The sequence below is a fragment of the Papio anubis genome, chromosome 1 (assembly GCF_008728515.1).
Source record: "Papio anubis isolate 15944 chromosome 1, Panubis1.0, whole genome shotgun sequence".
NCBI lineage: Eukaryota > Metazoa > Chordata > Mammalia > Primates > Cercopithecidae > Papio > Papio anubis.
Window position 1 is genome coordinate 161,391,985 of NC_044976.1, and position 9,286 is coordinate 161,401,270.

Consider the following 9,286-nt stretch of genomic DNA (forward strand, 5'->3'; position numbering starts at 1 on the left):
TTAAAAAACCTATGATTGTTGAACATGCCGTAAAAAACAAAATATTAAAACTTGCGACAGATTTGTCTTTGGAAGGGAAGGAATGACTTGTGTAAGTGGGAAAGGATCTAAGGAGATTAATATTAAGGGGAATGTTTGCCAGGGCCATATACTTAAAGACCTTAAACATTTGAATTAGATACATTTGGAAGACTGGTACCAGTGGCCAACTGATAATGGGTTCCTGTGGGGTACTGCTGTTGAGTTACAGGAATGTATATGAAGGCAAAACTAAAATGTGATTTGGGAAGATTTTCTGGAGTCCTGATAGAAAGAATAGAACATGACAGTTTTTCATTTTGTTCACTTTGATTTTATTAAACCTCTAAAACAAATTGATATTTGAGAAGGAGAGACAAGGGTATGTAAAGGATGTAATGGTATTTTTGCTAATAATGCTAGTGTATGTGTCCTATAGAAAGTAGAAGTAGTATTTAGGAAAAGATGAGAGAAAAAGGGATGCCTTGCTTAGTAGCTTTTTTTATGATAACACTGAAAATTTCTCTCTTGAAACTTGAAATTTTGAAGTACTGTAATTCAGTATGGGTGAGTATCTTAATTTGGAAAAAAACACTAAACTGACTTGTAATACAAAGTAAATGATAACATTTTCATTCATAGCTAAATATTAAGTAGAAAAGAATTATCATGGAAATCATTTTTTGCTTTTAAACTTTCAAGTCATCTATGTAAATAAAGTCTTATGCAAGTAAAATTTTACAGAAATAGTTATGTAATGATGAAGTAATTTCAGGGCTACCCATGACATTCAATGATGGAAACTATTTTTCTGATTTCCAAACCAAAACTAACATATATTTTAAGAAATGATCACCCGATTAGGTTCAGCCATATACCCAGCTGAACCAATACTCCATACGGAACTAGAATACAAAAATACTTTGAATGGTCTGAAAGTACTATTTGTTAAAAATGTTCAGTACTGAAATATCAGTTGGAATTTTGGCAGGTGAATGTGAGAGCAGAAATTCAATATATATGTAGAATTGCCTTTCATAAGTCAGTTATTTTGTTTATAAGCCAAGTATAGTTATTTAGATGATCAAGTTTATCTGTACTAAACTTGATCATCTAAATAATTGCATGGCTGATCAAGTTTAATACAGATAAACTTGATCATCTAAATAACTGTGCATGGCTTATAAAGTATGTTATTCATGTATTTGCTTTTTAATAAAATATTCAGAACAAATTACTGGTGACTGAATATATAAAATACACTTTCAGAGAAATACTAGCAAGAGCAGATGGTGGGGACATTGCTTTGCAATAAATAAGATTAATGTGTTTAGAGCTATTAAGATTGTGAAGAGAAGTTTAGCCTATCAATAGGAAGCACACTAGTGCCTGAACCTGACTTGAGTTTTGAAAAAGCTCATTTCTTAAAAACATTCTTAGAAAATTGGGCTTCACAGAACAGATATATTTGGAAATCTTGGTTCACATACGTATAAGGAATATCCAGTTTCTGTTTTCAAGAATAGCCACTTCACATCTTTTAGGTGGCTCTCAAATGTTGGACAGGAGCAGTTGTTAGGGCTTTTCAAATGTAAGTCAGAACTGTTGTTTGGAGAAAACTGAATTTTTTCATTTTGTAAGATTATAATTTCTAGAAATATCTATTGAAAGGTGGAAGTTACGTTAAAGATACTAAATAAATATATTGTATGTGAAATGAATTTTAGAAATGATCACCTGTATTATTTTAATAGAATAGAACAAAAATGTTTTAAACAGTTCTTGCTTTGGAAATGGATGTCTTAAAAATTCTGATATTGCCACCATTTGTTCTATGAAACTGAAGCATATTAATAGTTGGAGTTTATAAATAAATCTGTTTTAATCATACTTTCTTATATAAATACAGCATCACTTGATTTTAAATTAGGGATGAAAAAAGATGTTTAGATAATTTTACAGTTTACTGATTTGATTTACAATTGTCTTTTGTAATAAAAGTTGGTTTCTTTTTTTTTTTTTTTTCTGAGAGGGAGCGTTGCTCTGTTGCCCAGGTTGGAGTGCAGTGGCATGATCTCCGCTTGCTGCAACCTCTTCTTCCCAGGTTCAAGCAGTTCTCCTGCCTCAGCTTCCTGAGTAGCTGGGATTACGGGCGCCCGCCACCACACCTGGCTAATTTTTGTTTTTTTTTAGTAGAGACGGGATTTCACCATGTTAGCCAGGCTGGTCTCGAACTCCTGACCTCAGGTTATCTGCCCACCTTGGCCTCCCAAAATGCTGGGATTACAGGCGTGAGCCACCATACCCAGCGTGTTTTTTTTTTTTTAAGTGGAGGTGGGGTTTTGCTATGATGGCCAGGCTGGTCTCGAACTCCTGACCTCAAGTGACCTCCTGCCTCGGCCTCCCAAAGCACTGGGATTCAGCAGTGAGCCACCGTTCCTGGCCAAGAATTGCCTTTTGTAATAAAAATAAATTAAGCATTTTACTGTTACCAGAGGTAAGTAAACATAATTTATAACTTGGAAATGAATGACATTCAGTTCTCCTCTTGATTTTAGTTCCAATTACATTATTATCCAAATTGAAACTTGATGGACAACTGCCTGGTTTTGCACTTACTTGGAATGTATTCTCTCCTCTATTTAGCTACTTTCAATCTCATGATTTTCAACTGCTCCTAATCTACCAGCTATTAAATTCACAAGTTGTGTATGTGTTACATTAAGTATTAAGTGATGTTGAAGCAGAATGATTGTGGAAAAGAAAGCATTTCATAATCTGTTGAAATCTGATACATTAGTCATTAGTATATTGTACTTACTATATGGCAATCAGAGATAAAGCTAAATATATATATATTTTGGTACTAACATTTCAGTATATTACCTCCAAAACAAGACTAAAATATACATAGATGACTATTACATCATGAAAAGGGTGCTATATGAATATAAGATTGTTTAGTGCTGGGACTCTCAGATTCTTCATTCCATAAAGTATTCCTTGGGTCTTATCATCCTTAGAAGCTGAAAGGAAAGCAATACGGAGAGAGATGGCATGCACTTTTCATTAACAAACAATTCATCTCATTAGTCCCCTGCTGCTCTGATGTACATCTCAGTGCAAAGTTGTTTAGATCCTACCTAAATGCCCTCTTTGGTTGTCTAGGCCCTGGCTATGAAAGTGGACCAGCATCACTTATATGCAGTCTCAGCCTCACCCTAGGTCTTCTGAATGAGAACCTTCGTTTTAGCAAGATGCTCTGGATACATTACAATTTGAGAAGCACTGTGTTAAAACTCTTTCACTTATGCTCCAACACTCTCCTTGGCCTTCCTTTCTCCTCTCTCATGAAAATCCATTCACTTCCCATAGGTCCCTAATTCAAAATTCACTGGTTTAGTTTTACAAAACTAATCCACTGAGCAAATATCTGGGTGCCCATTATGTGCCGGTATTAGTCTAGGTAATAAAGGTGAAAAGAACAAAATTGAGTGTCCTTAAATTCTAATGGAGGAGCTGGTTGAACAAATACATCATATAATGTGGGTTAGGGTTAAATGACCAGAAAATGATAGTGAGATGTGTGCTTATTCAGATAGGGAAGTCCTGGAAGGGGTAACATTGGAGCAAAGAACCAAAGGAGATAGGAAAGTGAAGCTGGGGGAGGAGATTCTAGGGTGCTGATATCCAACCATGAGTATTTTAAAAAATGTATTATAATTACTTTTTTTTTTTTTGAGATGGAGTCTTGCTCTGTCACCCAGGCTGGAGTGCAGTGGCTCAGGAAGGGAAGAGATCTGTTCTTGTCTAACATACCACCGGTAAAATTGGTGAAACCCCTTAGTGATTGCAAATCTTGTGGGGGGTTTTTTGTGTGTATGTTTAGTACTGCATTTTGCCTTCTTCATTCAGAAGTCTTGTGGCCTTACAGAAAGACCTATGTAGAAAGTTTTATAGTTAGACCTAATTTAAAATCTTGGCTTTGGCATTGAATAGAAGTAAAGTTACTTCATCTTCCTGAAGCTGAACTTCCTCATCTGTAAAGTGGTGCTTGTAAGCACCCATCGCATGGAGCAAGGGCTCACACAGATCAGTATTTAACCGTTCCAGGGAATGCATGTGCACTTTAACAAGGGTCTTATGGGGGTAAAGACACCAAAGGGGTAACTAAATCAGTGGTTCTCAGTTGGGGGCAGTTTTGCTTCCAGGGGACATTGGGCAGTATCTGGAGACATTTTTGTTGTCACAACTTGGAACCAGATTGTGTGCTACTGGCATCTAATGGGGAGAGACCAGGGATGTTGCTAGCCATTCCACAGTGCCCAGAACAGCTCCTCATTACAAAGAATTATGCAGCTTATCAGTGGGTTTTAAGGAGACCCAGCCCTCTTACCCTCCTGGGCCTGACCAGCTATACTGCTCTGTCACCTCCAGCCACACACTCTGCGAAGTGTACTGCACAAGGACCCTCACCCAGGGACCCTGCACCACGAAATGAGGTAAAATACCGACTGTGGACCAAATGCAATAAGACCTCTGTTTTTAGGAACGAACAAACAATTATGCAGCCTAGAATGTCAGTAATGCTGAGGTAGGGAAACTCTGCTTTAAAAGATAAGCCACTATTGAAATAGTTGGGGAACACATAGAGATCTCACTTTTGGAATATTTAGGTAACCTGACCAGTCACTATTTAATAAATAAATACAAGGCTAGGTGTGATTAAAGATGGGCAATTTTTAGTGAGAAGCTTTAAAAAAAAAAAAAAAACTTACTGTGCCTATCTGATTGAATTATTTAAGCTTGCTGGGTTCCCACTGTTTTATTTTTGATTATTTTACCTGACAACTACGTTAAGGAATTAACTGCTTCTCAAATTCTAAGTTAAAATTCACTAATGGAGGCCAGGCGCAGTGGCTCACACCTGTAATCCCAGCACTTTGGGAGGCCGAGGCAGGTGGATCACAAGGTCAGGAGTTCAAGTCCAGCCTGGCCAAGACGGTGAAACCCCATCTCTACTAAAAAAAAAAATAGAAAAATTAGCTGGGCGTGGTGGTGGGTGCCTGTAATCCCAGCTACTTGGGAGACTGAGGCAGGGAATTGCTTGAACCTGGGCAGCGGAGGTTGCAGTGAGCCGATATCGTGCCACTGCATTCTAACCTGGGCAACAGAGTGAGACTCCGTCTCAAAAAAAAAAAAAAAAAAATTCACTAATGGAATGTTAGAAGCATCAGTAGGTTTTACTCAAATCTCTAATAAACCTGGTATATACTGGATAATTTCTGGCTTAATTATGATGACAGATTTAGGATTATGTGGTATTTAGAGTTTGAGATCAGCCTAATTTCCTTTATGAGGACAAATCTATTTGCAGTTAACTAAGACTCCTTAGTTGTGTTAATTTCATATTTATAGTTAACATTTAAAAATTAAATTAGCCAAGCAGCCAGATATGGCACACACCTGTAGACTCAGCTACTCTGGAGGCTGAGATGGGAACACTCCTTGAGTCCAGGAGTTTGCGGCACTATAATTGCACCTGTATGAATAGCCATTGTACTCCGACCTGGGCAACATAGTGAGACCCCATCTGTAAATAAATACTAAATTAGTCAAGGTAGGGGTATCTAATCATCAAATCCCTCTTTTATTCCAGTATTCTCTTTCTTTCTTTCTTTCTTTTTTTTTTTTTTGAGGCAGTCAGGTTTGTCACTCAGGTTGGAATGCAGTGACATGATCTTGGCACACTGCAACCTCCACCTCCCAGGTTCAAGCAATTCTCCCACCTCAGCCTCCCAAGTAGATAGGATTACAGATGTGTACCACCACATATGGCTAACTGTTTTATATTTAGTAGAGACAGTGGTCCACCATGTTGACCAGGCTGGTCTCGAACTCATGACCTCAAGTGATCCTCCTGCCTTGGCCTCCCCAAGTGCTGGGATTACAGACGTGGGACACCACACTCTCTTTAAAAAAGAAATCTTGGCCAGGCACACACCTATAATCCCAGCACTTTGGGAGGCCAAGGTGGGTGGATCATCCAAGGTCAGGAGTTCAAGACCAGCCTGGCCAACAAGGTGGAACCCTGCCTCTATAAAAAATGCAAAAATTAGCTGGACATGGTGGCAGGCACCTGTAGTCCCAGCTACTCAGGAGGCTGAGGCGGGAGAATCGCTTGAACCTGGCAGGCAGAGGTTGCAGTGAGCTGAGATTATGCCCTGCACTACAGACTGGGCGACAGAGCTAGACTTCCGTTTCAAAAGAAAAAACAATCTCAGCCATGTGCGGTGGCTCTACAAAAAATACAACAATTAAACAGGTGTGGTGCGTGCCTGTGGTCCCAGCTGCTTCAGAGGCAGAGGTGGGAGGATCACTTGAGCCTGTGAGGCAGAGGTTGCAGTTAGCTGAGATTGCGTCACTGCACTCCAGCCTGGGGGACAAAGTGAGACCCTGTCTTGAAAGAAAAAGAAATCTCCCTGACTTCCTGAAAGACAAGTCTTATTTGATATTCATTATCTGAGTAACACCTTTATGTGGCATACAACTGTGGCAGAGTGAATGAGTAACAGTTACTGCTTCACATCAGTAGGAAAGAGGAGGAGGGAGGAGCCCTGTTACATTGTTAAAAGTGGTTTATATGTAAGTTGAAACTCTAGTCCATTGATTGGAATGCTGGCTTTTGGAGCTGCATAAACAGAGCCCCCTGATTGTTGTATGCCCTATAATATGGGAATGAATGTACTAACATATAAAACATAATTCCTGAGGAACCTGGCATTGCTTATGAAAGTTCCACAGGCTGCTTGTGGGAATTGTATATTATCATTTGTTGAACACCTACTTTGTCAGAGTGATTTTGGGCTTTGCCTCATTTGATTCTGACAAATTGAAAGGCAGGGTAATACTAATCTCATTTTACAGAAGAATAAATTGGGTTAGGAAACTTCCACCAGAGAAGCACCGGAAATAATAGAGCTAGAATGCAAATACGAGATTAGTTTGAGATCCCTGAGACTTCCCACTGTGTTCAAGATCCAGCCTGGCACCAAGTTTTGGCGTAATGGTCTCGAAAGAGCTCAAGCCCAGGGGTCCTGCAGTTTAAGTTCTAGTCCTGACTCCAGAACTTTGGAGCAATATGATTCTGAAGAAACTACTAAACCTTTCTTGGCCACCTCTTTCATAAACATAAAGTGGATATAAAAAATACTTGCCTGCCTCATTCTCAGGACTGCTGAGTGGAGAACAGGAAAATGCCCCGTGATAGGTAAAGACCTATAGCCCAAGGAATCCTAACCTGCCTGTGTTACATAAAAGAGGGTGACTGGCAGAACTGGGCTAACTGAATGTCTAGGAGTGAAGGGTTTCTATTTTTACTAATTCTTTTTTTTTATGGAATCTTCTCATGTCCTATTTGTGATTCCTCAGTTAGGCAGTGTTGATGTTATTGGCCCAGCTGTTTGCCATTTTCAGTGAGTATAGTTTGTAATGCTAATGTTTGGAATTTGCACACTGGGAAAGTTGGGGTGTTTTGCAGAATGCAAATTTTATAATACCAAAAGGTAAATTATTTTCTATTTCTGTGACCAGATTATTGTTATAGTTTCCAATGGAAAGATGAATATAAGGAAATTACTATTACCACCTTCCTCATTTTGTTTCCTCAAAACATAACAATTTATAGAAACACTTGACTCTTCTTGTCATAGCATTATTCTTGCTTAATATGTATTAATAAGTAGATAAAAGGAAATATAATTTTATCAGAAATAGACATTTTATAATGGAGTCAGGGTGGTTTATATACCATGCAGTTTGATTTGTTCTGTTTTTAGAATAAATAGAGAAAAAATTTAAAATATAACAATAGATTGAAGAATAAACAACTCTAGTGCTTACATATTAACAAGACCTACTAACTATATCTTGGAATCATATCTGATTGAGGAACATTTTCCGAAGCAGTTTAACACAGTACTTGCCTACAGAATGAACTGAGAAATCGAAGAAAATTTGAAAATATTTTTAAATTTTTCTTAACAAAATTGCCTCATGATTTTCTACTACTAGTGTTTATAATCTGATGACTGTTTTCTTCTCATTGTTTAGTTAGCTCATTTATCCTTTTCTAAATAGTAAGTAGAAAGGAAAACAAAATTCGTTGCTTGTATTTGGGATTTGACTTAAATATTTTAAGTACATGAATGTCAAGCAAAAAACACAATTTGAGTACAGACACTTCTAAATGCAAGCACATACTTTGTTATTACCTCATTAAGATGTAACTCATACTTTTTTATTTTTAAGGATTAAACTTGACTAGTACATTTGGTGATTTTTAGCAAAAAAATAAAAATCTGTATAAGGTTAATATATTTAACAGATTTGCTTCATTGTTGACACCTCACATTTTAACATGTTGATGTATACTAATCAGTGTTTTCCAGCAGGTTTTCTGCTTCTTAAATTCTAAATTTAGCACTGGCATAAATGTTTAAGAGTAATTTTCAGTGTTAGCCCTTTTAAATAAAAATTTGTTGGCCAGGTGTGGTGGCTCACACCTGTAATTCCAGCACTTTGGGAGGCCTAGGTGGCCGGATCACCTGAGGTCAGGAGTTCGAGACCAGCCTGGGCAACATGGTGAAACCCTGTCTCTACTAAAAAGACAAAAACTAGCCGGGCATGGTGGCTCACACCTGTAGTCCCAGCTACTCAAGAGGCTGAGGCAGGAGAATCGCTTGAACTTGGGAGGCAGAAGTTGCAGTGAGCCAAGATCGCGCCATTGCACTCCAGCCTGGGCGACAAGAGTGAAACTCTGTCTCAAAAAAAAAAAAAAATTGTCAAAAAGGAACAAATGAGCATTTATTATAGTCCCCGTTTCAGATATTCTATGCAGCTGAATAGATCCTAACATCAGCCAAATGTGTTAAAGATTTATACCAATAGTCACAAGGACATCAAAAGAGTTGATTGATGTAAAATCAATTCCTGCTGGCGATAAGCAGATTTTATATCACTTCCTAGTGGGTCAGTGTTTCCTTTATATACAAAGGAACAAATAGGTAAGTTTAGTGAAAGACGAAATGTTATGATTTCACTTTTCTACTAAAAAACAACTACACTTTTAATGTTTCAGCTTTTAAAATATGACATCACACCCTTAACAGTATTTATTGAGTGCCAGGCATTACTAGCTACTGAATAGCGTCAAGAATCAGATATGGCCCTTTCCTCAAGGAGCTTAATTAAAGTCCATGACAAAGAA